Genomic DNA, 19,743 nt, shown 5'->3' with positions numbered 1-19,743 from the left:
CAAAATATCCTCAAATAATGAAAAAGTCAGTGCATTCTTGCCTATTGTTGATGTGTTTGAGACAAAATGTGAAGGTTCAACACTAAAGTCGACATTTGAATAAACGAAGGTCAAACCAAAGATGGTCTTGGATAAGGGTAAGAAGATATTAAGCCCCAATGTGGTCCGAGAGAAAGGGAGACCCCTAAGTACGAGGAAGGTTCCACATGTGAAAAAGATGGCAACAAAGAGAAAGAAACCAGGAATAATTGTTAAAATTTGCATTGTTAATAGTTAGTATTCTGATTCTAATATATGTCTATTTTTGTTTTGAAACTTAGACTTGCAGGAAAATCTTAGTAGATGAAACACAATTGGGTGACACTCCGGGATCTCAATAGCACAAATTGGATGATGAGGTTGGTGTAGGAATACAAAACAACATTCTTACACGATCAACTCCACAAGAAATGGGGTTAACTGTCTCTTTTCAACAAGTAAAAACCATGTATGACATCATGATGCAAACAATTTGGTTAAAGAAAAAGAGTGCTTCAATCCTTGTTTTAATTATAGTTGTTTTCTTTCATATGTGTGACCATCTTGATGCACACTTGTAACTCCATAGTAATGATAAAAAACATTTTTTGAAACTCTTGGAGAGGATTTGGTTTGCACTGTTTTGATGAAGATCTTGGGTTGCATTCTCTAATAAGGTTATTTTTGTCTTGCCCTGTGATGAAACATTAATGCTAGAGGATTAATCACAGGATTTCAATTTTTACAGGTGATTGGAATTTCTTTTATGAGTTTAAACTTTTATTGCAGCAAGAAAAAATGCAAAGAATTTACTCAAGCTTTTGTTGATATTTTTTTCTTTCTTTCTCATTTAAACCTTCACCTTTCAATTTTCTTTATGCTGGCTTCAGTTGAATGTGTCTTTTATTGAATCTTTGTTACTGAATTGGCCACTACTGGTAATCAAAGTAATATATTTACCAAAAGGAAAAAGATCATCAAAGTAATGGATCGAGTTATCCCTTGTATATAAAAGGCTTCACAGGGACAAGACATGAAGTTTGCTTGCTTTGCTATCTAATCTTTTATGGGAGCATCTTGGAACACCTTAATATCACTATTTGGAAGGAAGGAGGAGCTAATAGTGAAAATGTGGAAGTATACTGGAAAAGAGCTCAAGGGTTGCAGAGTTGTAAAAAAAGCTCCCCAAATCTGCAGATGTCAATCTATTGAATCACTGACACTTCTGTTGCTACTACTGACTAAAAAAAATGGATAATCGAGTGGCTCTTACTAGCTATTGCATATAGGAATTTGTTTGAATATAGATAATATAACATATACTATTAATTTGTCCTTAAGCTTAGTATACTCATGGGTGTATAGGTAGGAGTTCTTTGATTTACAGATTGTTTTATTGCTTTTAAGTGTCATTTGAGTAGGTCTCCAATATGTTCTTGAATTTCCAACTATAGCATATGATTAGATTTGGAATGTTTAATTGCAAAGTGCACGAGTGCAAGGGAAAGATAATGGCTAATTCCAACTGATTTCTAGTCTAAATCCCACTGAAACCAAGGAAATTGATTCAGCAGCTCCCCTCCTGCTTAGTCCAGTCCGGACGAAAATCAGAAATGTTTCTTTTTGCCCTAAAAAGGGATTACCTTTATAATTATCAAAAATAGTTTTTGCTTTTACTAATTTGGCACATTGTAATGGTGCCGTGTAGAGTTTTCTGCAGTCTAATAAAACTATAATACTTGATGATTTTTCATTTTCACAAGATATGTTCTGCTTGTTTTTTATGCAAAAAAGTGTATTTGTGCACTTCCATTTCCAGATGGTAATTGCATCGTCTCATTCATACTTAAAAGTGTTATTAGTATGCAAATATGGCATTAACAAGTTGTTTTCATTCAAAACCCATCTAATCCATATAACGTGCTTTTTACATGGAATTTATCCGAGCCAAGCAAACATTATTACAAATGTAATAACCTAGTACAAACACAATAATTTTCGTTTTTCCTTTTTTAGATTCTTCGCTCTCTCTCTCTCTCTCTCTCACTTTATCTTCCCTTTTCCAAACTTTATACTCGCGTTGTAGTACATCATCCCATGTTCTCGAAGCCTTATTCTCTCTTACACAAAAATTCTCCTCTAGCAGGTGAAGTATATCTGCCCATATGAAGAAATCATACCTCGCATCTTCCTGCACACAGTGCAAACTCTCAATTAACATGATAAAATACACCTCGCAAGCAGCAAATTGATATGCAAATATGACAAATATAAAGTTGCTTTACCGTATTATAGTTTGAGCAGGCAAAAAATCTCCCAGGATTTTTCTCAATGTGGGACGTCTTTAGTGATGTTTTCAAACCACACCAATAAGTTGGTGATTCCATCACAAAATCATTAACTAAAGATGATGATTGGGATGATGCCATGCGTGATTCTGAAAAACCAAAGACAAATTCAAAGACAAATTGTCAGCCTTAGTTTTATTCTAATTTTATCTCCAACCAACTGATTAGTGACTTGAATCCTATTATCTAGTGTCAACATGTTGCGGAGAACTCTACACTCAATGCCCGAATGCCCATTGGACTCAGTTTAAGTTTATAGAGTATTTTTACTGTAACAAAAAGTTAAGGAGAACTCTATACTCAATGCCAAATGCCCATTGATCATTCAATAGATCTCTCTACTTGTGGGCATTATATTTTAAAATCTCCAATGTTGGTAAAGCAGAAGTGCTTCAATAAAAAGGATGAGAAGTTGCCTTTTTGAATGTTGTAAAAGGTAACCCCTTATCTTTTTGAACCTGATTTCCCTTTCAATAACAAACTCATTTCCCTGTGAGAATTCTCCCTTCTCAGTTCTCTATTCTCTATATTATACTACTCTCTTTTACTTTCAACAACATAAATTTTTAGAGACTTAAAAATATTTATGAGAATGATAGTAAAAACCATTAGATGTGAGGCAAACTAGAAAATCAATTGCCTTCAATCTCTGAGATGATTTTCAACATTTCAGTTCCCGTTATCAACATGATATGCTTATTAACATGATATGGATAGCTGTAGAATGATCCCAATACATTTAAGTCATGATTGGGCAAGAATTTCAGAGGAAGAGTCTCTTCCAAATGAAAGGAGTTCTGGAGCTATTAAAATTGAGAAACTAGATTACTTGTTTTTTTTGATCGGTAAATTGAGAAACTAGATTACTAGGAAAGAAATGTTAATTTCACATTTTTTTTGTAAGCAGGAAACCCTAAGTAATTAGAAACACAATATATCCTTCAACTATAGGATACAAAAAACTAAATTAAACTATGGACTAAACAATCCTCCAATTTAAGGTTCACAGTCAGCCTTGATTATTCATAAGCAACCATTATACTCAAAGATAGTAAATTGAATAAACATATTATGAAAAAAATCAAAAGATCACAAACTCGATTATTCTTCTCATTTTCAAAAAATGGAAAAGCAAATGCAAACAAACCATATGATATTCATATGTGAGAACAATTAATCAGAGTCAAAAAACACTTTCAGGAAACCAACTTTCGTCAATTGAAAGTAATCATAAATCTCGTTGTAGAAAAGATATATCAATCTCTTTAAAATCAAGTGTTGACGATGTAAAATGAATCTCTTCAAACTCCACAATTGGTGAGTTAAGATCAGGATTTTTCTCAAGTTCAATCCTTAAAATTTTAGAAGAATTTTCTGGAATATCAACTTATTTCTTTTTGAAGAATGAGTCGATAGTTTTAATTTAGACATAATTCATATATCTAAATTTAAAATAAAAATGAAATATATAAAATAAAGTTAGATATATATGAATACAATTACTCATGAAACATGAATTTAAAATTAATCTTCAAGCACAAAATAAATAACCATTCAATAGACATAATTTTATATAAGTCAAACCAAGTAGTAATCAATCTATTTCAAAAAAAAAAAAAAAAAATTTACACAAAAATACAACTGCATGATGCATTAATACATGAAAGAAGGAGAAAAGTGAAAAAAAAACTTCAAAAACACTGCATCAAATTTAATAGATTCAATACAATTATATATATGAAAGAAGAATAAAATCAAAGAAAAGGAAAAGAAAATAGAGAAAAGTCAAACCGTGTATTAGGCAATAGGCAGTGGCGGAACTATCAAAAGCTCATGATACTGTTATTGTAACTTGTATGTTGTAAGGTATGGGCAAAGTTACAAGGCTGGAAAGAAAAACTTCTGTCACAGGTAGGTCGTGAAATCTTGATCAAAGCAGTGGTTCAAACCATTCTCACATATGTAATGAGTTGCTTCAAAATTCCAAAAGGCTTGTGCAGTGATTTGGAGGGGCCAATTGCTCGTTTTTGGTGGAGACAGAGAGCAAAAGAGGAGGATTCATTGGATGAGCTGAAAACGTTTATGTAGATCCAAATTTTCTGGTGGGATGGGTTTTTGAGACTTGGAAGTATTTAATTTGGCTCTTTTAGCAAAATAGGGATCGCGTTGGCAAACTCAAAATAGATCTTTGTTTTACCCGGTTTTCAAGGCAAAATACTTTCCACACAATGATTTTTCATCATCTACTATTGGCTCTGATCCTTCTTATGTGTGGTGTAATATTTTTTAGTCTAAATCTGTTATTCAGTCTGGCCATTTGTGGCGCATTGCAAGTGGTCAACAGGTGAAGATTTGGAGGGAAAATGGATGCCGAGCTATCCAAACAGGAGAATTATCACTGCTTGTAATGGCAAGAAGCTGATGCATGTGTTAGTGACTTATTGGACTCTTCATTGACAAGTAGATGGAAAACAGAACTGATACATCAGGAAAATGAGATGGCACATAAACTGGCCAGGCATGCAAGGGTTGTGGAAAATTCTCTTAAATGGTGGTTTCATCCTCCAGATTTTATTCAAGCTAGCTTGGAAGTAGAAGTTGAAAGTTGCCTATGGGCTTAATGTATTTATTAAGTGTGTTTGTATTCATGTATTGTGATACACTTTGTTTCTTTGTAATGAATGAAGTATCATTTGATTGTCAAAAAAAAAAAAAAAAAACTTGTAAGTTGTAGGTCTGTACCAAAACTTACGGTAAGCCCATGATCAAAAGCTGGCCTTTAGGCAGACGGTAAAGACAAGAATTCAAACTTTTAGCAATAGAAAGTTAGAACTATAGTGTAGCCTTATAGGTGGCAACAGAAGGAGAAAAATCCATCCGAATTCCTTTTTTTTTTATTGATAGTAAAAACGTGACATTATGTTATTAGATCATTTTATTTTTTGTGAGATGTATTTTATTTATTTTATTTTTAAATTGGATTAATTTTTTAAAATTGGACTTATAAGTAATTAATCTATAAGATCCAAATAATTTTGTAGAGGGGCGGCTTTTTAGAGAGGGGTCAACACAAGATGAGATTAATATCATCCTATTAAATCATAAAAAGTTAATATATATATATTTTTTCAAACTTTTGGCACCCCTTCCCCTTGATAGGTTTGTCACTGTTTAGAACTCTTATCTGTTAATGGTAATAGGGTTATGCTAGTTATCATCCTACACCACACGGCAGACGCCATATATATTTTAAATTATTTTATTTTATTTTATTCTTACTAAACTAATTGAGTTGTTCTATTTATCATGTTAAGTAGAATTATTCATAGTAATATTTCTACCTATTTATCACCTCATTGTGTAGTGTAACAATTAATTTACATGATCTTTGTTATCTTTTAACATAAATTTTAGATTTGATATATTGTTTTATCTTTGAGAAGTGTGAAATTCATAAAAAGATATAATAAAAGTAAACTCACAACTTGACATAATTTTATATGATACATTAGATATACTTAATAATAAAAGTAGCTTTACAATTTAATGTATAATATTAAATCACGTTAGTTTGTGAATTTATTTTTGTGAATATTTTTGTGGCTAAAACATTTATTATTTATTGTGTTGAATGGTAGATTTTGTTTGGTAAATTTGGTTACTGATAAGGGGCTAAAAAATTGCGATGAGTTAATAGAATAAAGATCAAGTATGCGGATGCAAGAAATGACTAGAGTTTGTCACAAGAAAGAACAAAAGGCTAAAAAATAAAAAAAGGTCGGCCCACGGCGCGGGGGGTGGGGAGGGGGGGGGGGGGATGTGAAATAAAGGAGATATACGAGGAGACTTCTTAGAGCATTTCCAATGGATTATGTAAAATCTATGTTTTTGTAAAATTTGAAGAAAACAGCTCAATATAGCCAATCCAATGGATTATGTATTTTATAACTAACATCCAATTTGCTACAGTACCATCTTTACATCTATGGAACGCTATTCACACTTGTATAAATATTTAATTCATTTTTCTCTCTATTTTTTACTCTTTATTAATTTTTTTATCTACTTTCTACTTTTTACTTTATTTGAAATGAATAAAATATATTAAAATATATAATATTTAAATGATATAAAGAAAAAATAGATAAGCTAATGTATGATATATTGTAAAACTCAATATGTAAAATAATTTATAGTAGATTTTATTTATCTAAGAATTGTGAAGTAAGTTTTATGATTAAATCACGTAAATCTATGTACTACCTCCATTATTTCTAGGACTGGTCATTCGGGCCAATTTTTTCCCCGACCCGGTTTGGTACCTGGGAAACCAGATTTTGGTTCTGAGTTTTGACCCAGATTTGGATACTCGAGAAACTGGATTTCGATTTTGGGTTCCGGACTGGAACAAATTTGGGCCAGAACCCTGGTTGAAAAACCCGAGTACCCCCAATCCGTGTATTGATTTTAAATTCGGAACCCAGATTTACAACTTGGTACTAGTTTTTTTCTCATTATCTTTTTTTTTTTCATTATCTTCCTTGAGATGTGTCCTCCAAAAATCTCTGGTCCCACAAGATCACAACTCAAGCGATTCAGATAATGAAGTGAAGAGGTGGTCCCACGTTGATCATCCGAGGGTCAGGACTTCAAGTAACATTCCACAAAAGATATATGGGAGAAAAGTTGGATGCTTTTTTGTTTGTTTGTTATGGGTAGCAGAGGACCAAGCAAGCCTTTATCAGAGCCTATCGTAGAGCAAAGAGGAGGAGAAGGCCTTTTGAGGTTTAGATATGGAAGGTTGATTCTTCTTTTTTAGGCTAGTTCATCGGGCACTTCCTTCGGTATCTCTCTCTCTCTCTCTCTCTCTCTCTCTCTCTCTATAGAATTCACAAGCCCCCGGTCTTTCATAGAACTCCACTGACAGCAAATTCAGTATGGAAGATTTCATCTTTCTATAGTATTTGGATTTGTTTCCACGCACGAAATTTGAATTTTCAGCTGGATATTCCAAATGAGTTTGTCTATAAAGTTGGATTTGTCTGACCCAGGTTAACTCGATCCGGGTTCTGGCCTGGGTTTGAAATCTGAATTTTCGGGCGGGGACTCAGATGAACAGTCTTAATTATTTCTATTTTCTGCACTTGTTAATGTTTATGCCATGGATGAGTTCCTCCAAGCGCTACTGCATGATCTCCTCCCCAAGACCAGTGTGCCATTCCAACGTAAAAGTTGAAAAATGCATCCACAACCTTTGTTTTAGTTATTTTTGAGGAACTAAAGTTTTATCCAGAATTTTTCATCATATGGTTACACGGTGGCTATGTTGATGATTTTCTCCCTGGATTACTTTTTATGCCCTTTTTTTCTTTAAAATTAAAACTTTTATTTCCATCTTCTTAACTTAAAGAGTGTTTTCTTGTGTTTTTCCGATGTCTTTACCCTGGACTTACTTTTCCCTCTATTATTTTCAGTATAATAAGATATTTTATTTTGAAAATTTTATGTTAATTGCAAAATCAATATTTGGATGAGATGCACTAAAAAACTAGAATTTACACCCTCCAATAAAAAAATGACATGTATGCCTAACATATTTACAGTTGAATCGATTACGTCTTACAAAATTTATTGGCATCTCTCTCTCTCTCTCCTCTCCTCTCAAGCCATCTGAGATGGGGAAAGGCCCTTTCTAATATGCGTTTGAATCAGTCACCTTTATCTTGGCCACTTCGAATTTTTTCTCCGCGACCTTCACCTCTTCTCCACAACGGCCCTCCTTCAAACCCAATATCACTTTGCGGCGATGTAAGCAACCCAATGGGTATTGGGTGGAAAAGCCTTGGTGCCTTGTTGGGCTTTTCTCATTCTCTTTTTTCGTCTCAAGAGAATGAAGTAACTGCTCCAATTCCTTCACAAAGTCTATTATATTGTGTTGGGTTTTTCATCCTATATAAAAGATGGCCCATGTGCGACCAATAAGCCACACGTAGAGCGTTTCAGATTAATCAAGTGTTAAAATCTAATTACTATTGTAATATAACAAGAGTGAAAAAAAAAAAGTGACAGAGACTGAGAAAAAACAAAGCAGCAAAAAAGATAGAAGTTCGAGCTGTTTCACTCATACACTTTGATAGGAGTCGTCTGTGGTTCGATTGAGCTGAAATCATTTAGGCTTGTTCAAGACTTAAGGCTCTACAATCTAAAGATCAAATTTGGAGCAGTATTTAAGGTGTCTCGAACCATGACCAATAATGCATTTTTGGTGAGATCTCTCCAAATCATATTGCTTGGTTTCCAAGAAATTATTATCTTGAAATTATTGTTGATTATATGCCTCTAGTTCTATCTAGAGAGAACAAATTGTATACCCATTATTTGTTGATAATGGAGTTTTGGGTGGACTACAGTCCCGTGATTTTTCCTCAACCAGCAAGGAGGTTTTTCAGGTAAAAAATGCTTGTCTCTCTTTGTGTGATTTTGGTTTATATTGTGCTCTATTTAATTGCTTTCTAACAAGTTCACACAAAGTGAGAGAAGATTATTTCTACTATTTAGTGATTCATTTGGTTATTCAAAATTGGTAATTGATTTCTCCCAACATATTGCACCTCCAATAATGGACGCTTGGTCACACTTTTAATGAAAACGAATTAGTATTGAATCTTTTAAAAATGCACTTCAGTATGTATGCAGCTAAGGAAGAAAATGATGTTAAAGAAATGAACTTAGAATAGCTTAACCCTTTGAGTATAGGATGGGGGCATGAGGGTGTCACAAACCAAAGAAGGAATTGGGCTGTGAGCAAGAGGGTCGTGGGCCAACGTTTATTTTCATGTTATGTTATTAGTTTCTTTTGTTTACTTTTGGGTTATAACAGATATTGGATTTCGGCTCAGAACATTTGAATCGTTTGCATTTAAATTTCATGTTGACTAGCTAGGCTTAGTACGGGCGTTACTATGTAAGGAGCAGTTTCCTACTCGAGGGGTTTAACGAAATGCACTAGAATTTTCTGCTTCACTCTCTATCTTTGTTTTCTCTTCTTGGTGAAGGTTCTCCCTTCGAAGTGAGTGATCCTCAAAGTATTTTAATCAAATATCTAGGAAGTGTTACAAATTGATATCAAAGAGATACCGATCTCTATGCTATCAATCCATAGAAGAAATTCTTGCATTATTACACAAAATTAAGGAGCTGGTAGAACAAACATAACAGACTCACGAAGTTATCCAGCAAAATTAAAAGATTTTAGGAAGAGTTTCAATGAAAATCTAACCTATTTGGAGCAACAAATTTCTGCGAAGCAAGGCGAAGTACACGCAGCGTCGGTGGAAGAAAAAGAGAGAGGCCTAGATGACCAAGTCGGTTGCGCAGACAAGAATGGCTACGCCGAATACTTCATCGAGGAAAAGGAAGGTCAAATACCTAAGAAATTAGCTCCCCCACTTATTCCCCAACATCCACCCAAACCAACACGACCTTCCTAAACCCTAAGCTAAATCTGTAACTCACTTCACAGCTCTCTTACTGTCCCTCTCATGGTGACCTCTTTGCGATATATGTTGTTTTTGTTTGCCTTCCCAACATCCCGACACTTACTTCAAATACCACAGATGGGAGTTTGACCCTAGTGGTGTTGTTATTGGGCACACCATTGCAAGCTCTCGAGCGAGGGAAATGGCTTATCATATTAGTCTTTTCTGATTGCCTTTCATTGTAGATCTATCTTGCAACCTACCCTATCTCTCCTCAAATCGGCATACGCTAGACCCAACCTTAAAACCAAAATCGCTCTGTCTCATCACACAGTCACGCCTTGCCTCTTCACCACTTGAACTCGCTCAACTCACCGACGTCGTCTTTACCATGGTGGGACAACCATCTGATGTTAAACAAGTTGTTCTCGGCTCCGATGGCCTTCTCTCTGGCCTAAACCCCAACTCCGTCATCTTCAACACCACCAGCAGTCACCCTCAGCTTGTGAGCAATGTATTCGAGCCTGCGCTTGAGAAAGGTTGCTTGGCCGTAGACACACCATTGTCTGGGACTGACATTGGTGTTAGAGATGGAAATCTCGCGACTGTGGCTGGTGGCGATGGTGGACTTGTGAAGTGGTTGACACCATGGCTTGGGATTTTGGAGAGGGCAACATATGTGGGGGAAGCAGGTTGCGGTCATAGCTGCAAGGTAATGAACCAGGAGCGGCTCAAGCTACATGAGGAGAAAGTTGAGGAGGACAGACCCAAAGATTGTACATTCCTCGTGCATTTCGGAGCTAACCATGTGGTTGGGACATTGCGACCCACCAAGACTGGGCTTCTGTTGGATTTATAGGAGGATCTGGGTCCAGCTTTCTCCTTGCTACCAACAATCTCTTGGTGCTTTACATTGCACCTAAGTTGCTCGGTGAAATGTCACCTAGGGGTGTGTTTGTGTGTCATGGATGGAAGCGCGGTCGTCCACGAAAGGATGAAAATCTGGTGCTGGTCTAGGGATTCTTGGAGAATGAGAGGAGATAATAATTTTGTTAATAGTAATGAGATAATTTAAGTTAAATATTTATTGGATTTTGAGAAATAAGAGAGAAAGTTGAATAAAAAATATTATAAAATTAAAATATTGTTAGAATATATTTTTTTATATAATTTTTGTTTTAAGATTTGAAAAAATTGAATTATTTTTTGTTTGAAAATTTAAAAAAGTTGTAATAATTAATTTGAAAGTATTTATATTTAAATGAATTTACGAATGAGATGAGATGAAAATTATTTCCAAACATAATCAAGGCCTGCATCTGGCAGCACAAGGAAAAATAAAGTGGGTGGGGTTACTTGCTTCCCACAGCTTGCAGGTGAAACAAACATGTTTGGTGGCACATCAAATGGTGGCGACGTGATATTGAGGAGTGTCAATAAAGAAAAGCTAGATAAAATGTTGGCAGTGTCTATTTTGCCAGAGGAAATTGGACCTTTTCATTTCAAGCCAGATGCATTATTTTTTAAGTGGTTTGAACGCTTTTTTTAGTACGAAGGAGTGGGAACATTCTCATATAAGAAACATGAATTGTATGGTGCTCAGTTATCTAGTGACTCAATTATTAGTAAATCGGATTATAAGGTTGTGTTTGAAAATTCAAAGGGGGAGTTTTCTAGGCTTGACTTTCAGGCCAGGAAACAAGTAAGAGATGCATTAGCCATAAAGGCACCTTGTTGAAAAATTGCCTCCCAAGAGTTCATTCTAGTTATTGTAAGGATGAAACTGGCAACAATTCAATCTCTAATTTATGGGATGACCATAAGAAGACAGAAATGGTAATTGAACCTGGGTATCCAATGTTGGGTGGTTGGAGAACGACTTTTACCATTGGAGACAGGTTGCCACTTTAGGACTTTTTATTTCAGTCAGAGGAAAAATGCCATCTTAACATCTCTTTAGGTTCCCTTGTGCATGGGGTGGTCATTGACACTCTCACTGTGAAGGTTGTTTTGCCCGAGGGTTCTACAGATATCTCAGTATCTTCTCCATTTCCTGTGAAACAAGGCCAGGAGACAAAAATTTCCCACTTGGATCTTGTTGGCAGACCAGTTGTTGTGCTGGGGAAGACCAGTTTTGAGTTAGAACATAATCAGCATTTCCAAGTCTATAATAAGTTCAGCAGTATCTTTTATATTACTAAAAATATAAAAAAAACTATGCAGAAGTATTTATTAAAATTTCTCAAACTTGTACTATAAAAAAATCATAACTAAAAAGTTTTGTACATGATCTAAGCTTTTGCCACGTCTCATTGGGCCAAGTCCCATCTTGCAATCTCTATCTTCATAAATATTCTTATTTGGAGTGGTTTAAAAATATAAAACAAACTAAAATGATTAAAAAAATCAATAAAAAACTCATCATAAGGTAAACATACTTAACATAAGGTTTTTCATAAAATATTTCATGATGAGAACTTAAAATTATGACTATTCATACATATACTTATGACATTGTGCGTAAATATTAGCTTTTAAAGAACTGACTTTAATAATAATGTATATAACTAGCTAATGTATGATAATCCTAATTTATGATCAAATTACTTAGTTCATAATGCTTTCCAATACTTTCGGCACAAAATCGGTTACCTATAAAATAAACACGTGATTCACAAAAATATCCAATTAATTACGGACTTTGTAATTAAAACCTAAGATACTAAAATAATCTATATTTCCTAAACTTAAAATTCTTATAACCCAAAATATTGTCTTTCCAAATAACTAATGTTCATATAATTTCTCTAAATAATTAAAACACTTAAACACTGTAAATTAATTAAGTCTAATTAGAATTGAATAACAACCTAGATCTATACCGAGTTACAGGAGAGAAGAGTCACGTTGAGTGGGAGAGGGCTTTCCAGAGAGAGAGAGAGAGAGAGAGATAACGCAAGAGAGGAAAAGTGAGAGAACCCAATAGATAGAAAAAGAGAGCTAACGTGAGGGAGAGAGAGAGAGAGAACGCGGTTGTTAAATATTTTAATATAAAACATTAATATTTGGGTATTTAACTTTCTATGATCCACGATAATAAATAATAATAGTTAAAAACGCACTTCCTTCCATTACAGTTTGATAAAGAATCTTATAATCTGACTATAAGAGAAAGATCACCCTAACAATTTTACCTCTGAGTATCTTGCGATGGATAGAGGCACAATTATGTTGTAAGCGAGAACCCTTAATCCCTCAATGCTATAAATAGACTTCTGGCCATTATGAAATCTAGAAGTATTCGTGTCCCACTATGACTCATTAATTAAGCGATAATATTTGAATTAGTCTAAACTCATTAAGATATGGGTATGTAGGACATAGAGATTTAATAAAACTCTCATATTCTCCTACTGGGCCCATACGCCCCTAAAATAACATTTTCCATTCATGGGTTCATTACAGGAAATTAACTAGATTGCACACGTTCATTTCTAGAAAATATTCCTAGTTCAAAATACATTATATGAGTTTTGTAATATCAATATCAAATCAGCTATCAATGCGAGTCATAGAGGTCCTCTATTATATAACCAACAAAATTCATTTCATATACACAACACTAGTAACTTAATTTAACACAATATTTAATTGGGATAATTAAGGCTAATACCGTAATGCCTTGGGTCTCAATTCATGTCTATTGTAGACATTATCTTGTCATCATTCATTCACACGATTCAATATACATATAAAGTAGAAAGACAAGACAATAGAAACAACCATAATAGATATATCTTAATGTCTAGTAAGAAAATACTTAGCATATGAATGATCTCTTTAATATGTTCACATCATGGATATAATCATAAGACCCATCTTTTCAACATGTTCTTTAAAATATAAGCATTAACACAGTATGAACATTATTTGTTTATGTACTTTCTCCTTAACACTTAGGTATTTAGAATTTCATTAAATACTCATCATTTGGAGAAAAATACTCTAAGAAATTCTTGCCATACATTCTTAGCGGCTTGGTTACAAAGTTGACAATTCCAAATCCTATGATAAGTTTCCTCAGTTGTATACCATACATGTGGCCTCAAAGCACGCCACAAATTTATTCTCTATTACATATGAAGTTGTAAGAGATTTGTCTTATACTTTTTCATAAAATAACTCTACTAGATAGCAAAATACATAACCATAACTGTATTTTCTATCATCAAAGCAATCTCACAAAAATAGAATTTGAATACCCAGTTATCTTAAGAGTATCAGTTCCTCTAAAGGTAATAATGTACTTTTTTAATTTCTTGTAAACAACAAGACACTCTTTTCACAGCTTTTGAGTCAAAAAATTTTGGATTGTTTTGGTAATAACTAAGAATGCCAACTGAAAAACTAATATTTAGCCTTATACAAGTTTGTGCAATCATTAAATTCCTTGTAACCAACATATACTAAATTTCTTTAATATCTTAACCAATTTTAGGATACTGTAAAATATTGAGCATGTCACATTTTGTTTTTAAAACAGCTATTGACCAACAATTTTGAATGCAAAGTCTTTCAAAATTCTATGCAAATATACTGAGACATAACTTTCATTTTTAAAGTTCTTTATAAACATAACTTTAATGTCATACTACAAACTATGATTTATGTTTGCCAAAAAGTCATATACATGCATTAATTTTTATATATTATCTATTTTCAAGGATGTGGTTTCTCCAAAATTAAAATTAAAACTAAGTTTAGGAGAAATAATAAACTGATTAATATGGATCCCAAAGTTTTTTATTATACAATATCGTGTTTCTTAATATGAAATACAAAGTGAAAATACAAGAAAAAATATTTAAGGTCAATGATCTATATGAAAAATAGTTTATAGTTATGTTTTTATGATTTTTCAATTTCTTTTTGATTTACATAAGAGAAATGATGTTTACAGTCTTAGGATCATATGCAAGCCTTGCTTGAAAGGAGTAGGTAAATCTAGGACTCACATAAAAAAAATCATTTATTAATGGTGAACCCGACTTTTGTTTTTCAAAGGGAGTGCGTAAAACTTGCATACCTTAAAACTGTATTTGATATTACTCTTTAGATAAATATGTCACACAGTAGACAAATTGGTCCCCTCGACATAATTGTTAGTTCCGCCACTGGTGTCACCGATGGCATACATGCAGTGCAAGTTCAGGCAGAGATGTCTTTGGTTTGTGCGTGGACTCAATGGCTTGCTTTATTTTTAGTTGGGTAGAATAGGGGCTTGTTGTGTGCAGTTCTTGCAGCCATGCACAGTGGAGGGCTTAGGCTGGCGAGTTAGGCTGGCTAGTGTCTCGAGCTGGGCTTCACCATTCGCGGTAGTGGGGGACCTTTGCTTGTCGTGTAGTGGTTGTTGAGAGTGAGAAGGCTAGCGATTCTTGGTGCCACAGAAGGTTGAGTGGAGGCATGCCCTGTTGCATGCATGAATGGGGGCTACTATGTGGTTCCTCGGTTGTGGCTGATGGAGAGGTAAGCAGTGCTAATCCCTTTTTGCATGGTCTCAGCAGGGCTATAACAACGTGAAGGGATGGACGTGGCTTGCAGTTTGGGGCTATTTCTTTGTTGGAGAGGAGGGCTACAGTGGTTGGCAGCATGTGGTGTTGTAGGGATGTTAGTAGTGAGGCATACAGTGTTATTGTGTGGCGCCCTATATGGTGGCTTCGAGTTGTAACCTAGAGAGGGGATGAGAGACAATTATTATTAAGGATGAAATATGAAAATTTTTATTTGGCCAATAATTTGATTCAAAGCCCATTTAATAATTATGGAACAAGTGGGCCCTATTTATTTGGTGAAAGGCTCAACTATTATTGTTAAAAGCCCAAAATTATTTATTGGATGAGTTAAACTCATTTTAGAATTTAAGATCGGCCATTAGAGTTTTTCAATTTAAAATATCATTGATTGAGATTTCCTACACACTCTCAGTCACTTTCAATCTTATGTTAAATGATCTAATTAACTGTTAAAGTATATTCTTAAATTTCAAACTCTCCTTGGTTTAAGGGTGAAACTTTTTTGGTTTGGTCCGGACTGGACTGAATTCACATCTACTCGGTCTCGGTCCATGATGTCTCGAACATTCTATTTTCGATCTGATCCCGGGGTGTAGTGTTTTTAACTGGACCAGACTAAGATTGACCAAATCACTTGTATATAAATTTGTTAAATATTTTTTATACATATAATATATTATTTATATAGTAGTTGTATAAATTAATTATATAATTTTCTCTAATATTTCAGCATTGACCATATAAAATGTAAAATAATATATGTTATAAATTAACAAGTATATCATATGATCAATCAGCTATTTAGTAGGTTCGAAGTTGGCAAAGTTGCAGTGGGATGAGGTGCAAGCAGCCGTTTAGTAGGTTCGAAATGTCATCAACCGATGCATAATGATACATAATAAGCTGGAGGCATCATTACGTGACCTTTCAAGGACGGGAGATGTCCAAGCTTGTAAATGTACCTTGAAAGCATTTGATGGTTTTTTGTAAGATCTCTCGAAAGATTTGAAGCCCTTGCTAGCATATTTGCAAGCTTCATCGCAGGCTACTCAAATCTTTCCCAAGGTGGAGGAGCCGGTTGGCAAGGAGAGAAAATTGCTAGAGAGGATGAGACAGGAGAGGGAGGCAGTCGATAGGGTGATGCAAGGTTATGGGGTAATTGAGCAGAAAATTTTGTTGTTAAGAGGAAAGAGTGGCCTAAGACCTTACTGGGTTTCATCTAGGCCTATTGTTTTCAACCGATTGTCATTCTCTATATCGGGTCGAGAAAGCTTTTGATTAGGACAGGGCAATGTTTTTTTTCCTGACTGGGTTTATCTTTTTAGGAAGTATATTTGCTCCGAAGTCAGTCGTCATCCCAATGCTTTAATGGATACTACCTGATCAGTGCTAACAAATTAATTCTCAACTACCTTTCTCCTTTGATGGCATTTTAAAATTTTACTCAATCCTACATTGCAGAGTCATACAACTTTTTTATGCCTTTTGGTTCTACCCAATGTATGTGTTCGACATGATTTTAAACAATATATGGTACAATGACATTGCAAGAATTGGGTTTGCTACAATGGGGAGATCTGGACTTTCAAGAGGGGGGAACCTACAAGCCCAAGTGAGACATCAACCGCACCGATTACAGCTCATACAAAAAGACTTCATGCAGGCCTGAGAGGGGTGATGGTTGGAATAGGACAACAAGTTGTTGGAGTTATGGGTTGCATTATTAAGCCTCACAATGTTTTCTTGCACTTGGCTTCTAGGGAGGTTGACCATAGTAAGAAAGGCTAAATCCAAAAATTCATGGAAGGTTCAGTCTACCCGCACCAACTCAAGAAGCATACCAGCACCTTGTGGGCAAGGTGCATTGAAGGGGAAGGCTTTGTCACAAACCAAGGGAAGAACTGGGCTGTGAATGAGAGGGTTGTGGGCCAACGTTTATTTTCATGTTATGGTATTTGTTGCTTTTATTTACTTTGGGTTGTAACGGATATTGGGCTTCGGCCATAACATTTGGATCTTTTGCATTTAAATTCCATGTTGTCTAGCTTGGCCTAGTACATGCATCGTAAGGAGCAATTTGTTGCTAAGAGGGTTTATCGAAATGCACTAGAATTTTCTACTTCACTCTCTATCTTTCTTTCTCTTCTTGTTGGAGCTACTCCCCTTGAAGTGAGTGATCCTCAAAGCCATGACAAATATGAAAATTCACTTAAGCACTCCACCACCCACACACACCAATCACAACACTTTCTTTCATCTAAGACCAACACCACCCTTGCCTCTCACCCTCAGTTGAGTCCTATAAATAATTCATCTCATTCATTACTTCTTCACACGACTCTTTCTAGCTTTCATTTGGTGTTCTTGAGAGCCAAGCATTCAAAGTGTTAGAAAGGGTTGAAACAAAGTGGCTTAAGTGAGGTCTTGGAGTGAGTTGAGTTTTGAGAACTCAAAGGCTACGACTTTTGTAAGTATTATAACCCTATCTCTTGTTGCATGTTAGATTAACATGTTAGGCTTTGAATCATGGAATAAGAATGAAATTTTGATTGAGTTATATGAGGTTTTACTCAAGGTGTTGCATGTCGGTTCAGAATTGGAGTTTTGATTAAATAAATTATTTTGGGATGAAATTTTAACCATAGATGATTATGTGTTTCGTCACTACTATAAGGGCTCGTTTGGATAGTGGGATGAGACGAAATGATTTTAAATGAGCTGAATAAAATATTGTTAGAATATTATTTTTTAATATTATTATTGTTTTGAAATTTAAAAAAGTTGAATTGTTTATTATATTTTATGTGAGAATTTAAAAAAAATATATAATAATGAGATAAGATGAGATGACATCATTTCTTTATTCAAATAAGCCCGAAGAATATCTAATAAATTTTAATCAAGCACGAAGTTGCAATAATTCATATCGAAGAGTCGAAAGCAAGACCTTATATTATGACACATTTTTGTGAGATATCCCACGTCACGTAAATGTTGAACGAGTCAAAACTGTAGAAGAGACGCATTGACCAATGGGCGGCGGGGGTTTGTTTATTTTTGAATTGTATTCGGGAATTATTCATTCAGGGCTGTGGAAAAAGAACAAAAAAGAAAAAGCAAGTCCGTCAAAGTCGGATAAGCGAACTTTTATACCAATTGATTCGCCGCGTCTCTATAATGACTTCAGGTGGGCGCTGTGGCTTACCATTATCCTGGTTTCGTCTTGCCACACATTGTTTGGATACAAGGCTTCGTTTATTTTCTAAATTCACTTTAATTTATTTCAATTTATTATTATAATTTTTTTAAATTTTAACATAAAATATAATAAACAATTCAATTTTTTTTAAATTTTAAAATAATAATAATATTAAAAAATAATATTCTAACAATATTTTATCATCTCAATTCAACTTAGTTCAACATCTAAACACAATTTTATTCTTATAAGAACGAGTTAGGATTTAAAGATGAGATGAGATGATTTTAAATAAAAGATAAAAGTTAAAAAAAAATTATTAGAATATTATTTTTTAATATTATTATTATTTTAAGATTTGAAAAAATTGAATTATTTATTATAATTTCTGTGAAAATTTAAAAAAGTTATAATAATAAGATTTAGATAAGATGAGATACTATTCAAATGGGTGTACAAATTAACCAGAAAATCGGATTGGACCGGCCCGAACCGGTGGAATCGATTCGATTTTAGACTGGTCCGATCCGAACCGATTTTCTTAATTCCAAAACCGGCCAGTACCGGTCCGGTCCTGGTTTTATGCTCTTTAGGACTGGACCGGTTCACTATATTATATATTTTAAATTAATTCTTTTAATATTATATAAAATATTTTTTAAATTATATAAATTAAATTTGTATATATAATAATATAAATTATAATTAAATATAAGATAATGTTATTATAATTTATAACATAAAAATTTAATCCTAAACATGAAAATTTATTTGATTATATGCTTTAAACATAAAATATATATATTAATAACATTTTATAGCAGTTTTTTATAACTTTTTTTTTTTAACATAACAGATTTTTTTTATAAAGCAAATTTTTGTAAATAGTAACAGATTTTTAATAAAACAGATTTTTTTAAAGCAATTTTTATTTTTTATTTTTATAAACAGATTTTTTATGGCAAATTTGTATTTTATTAAAATCGAAAAACCGGATCGAATCGGTTGGTATCGGAGCGTAATCGTTTTTCGAAAATACAAAACCGGTACATACCGGTTCGATCCTAAATTTTGTTCAAAACCAGAACGGACCGATTACACCTCTAATCCAAATTAAAACAAAAATA

General features: G+C 33.9%; 1 pseudogene; it reads left to right on the top strand.

Moving 5' to 3' along the window:
* The first annotated feature begins 10,235 nt into the window (after window positions 1–10,235).
* Window positions 10,236–16,695, top strand: LOC121255096 (annotated as a pseudogene).
* Window positions 16,696–19,743: the final 3,048 nt, after the last annotated feature.

Source organism: Juglans microcarpa x Juglans regia, chromosome 3D, assembly GCF_004785595.1.
Source record: "Juglans microcarpa x Juglans regia isolate MS1-56 chromosome 3D, Jm3101_v1.0, whole genome shotgun sequence".
NCBI lineage: Eukaryota > Viridiplantae > Streptophyta > Magnoliopsida > Fagales > Juglandaceae > Juglans > Juglans microcarpa x Juglans regia.
This window is presented reverse-complemented; position numbering and strand designations above follow the sequence as displayed.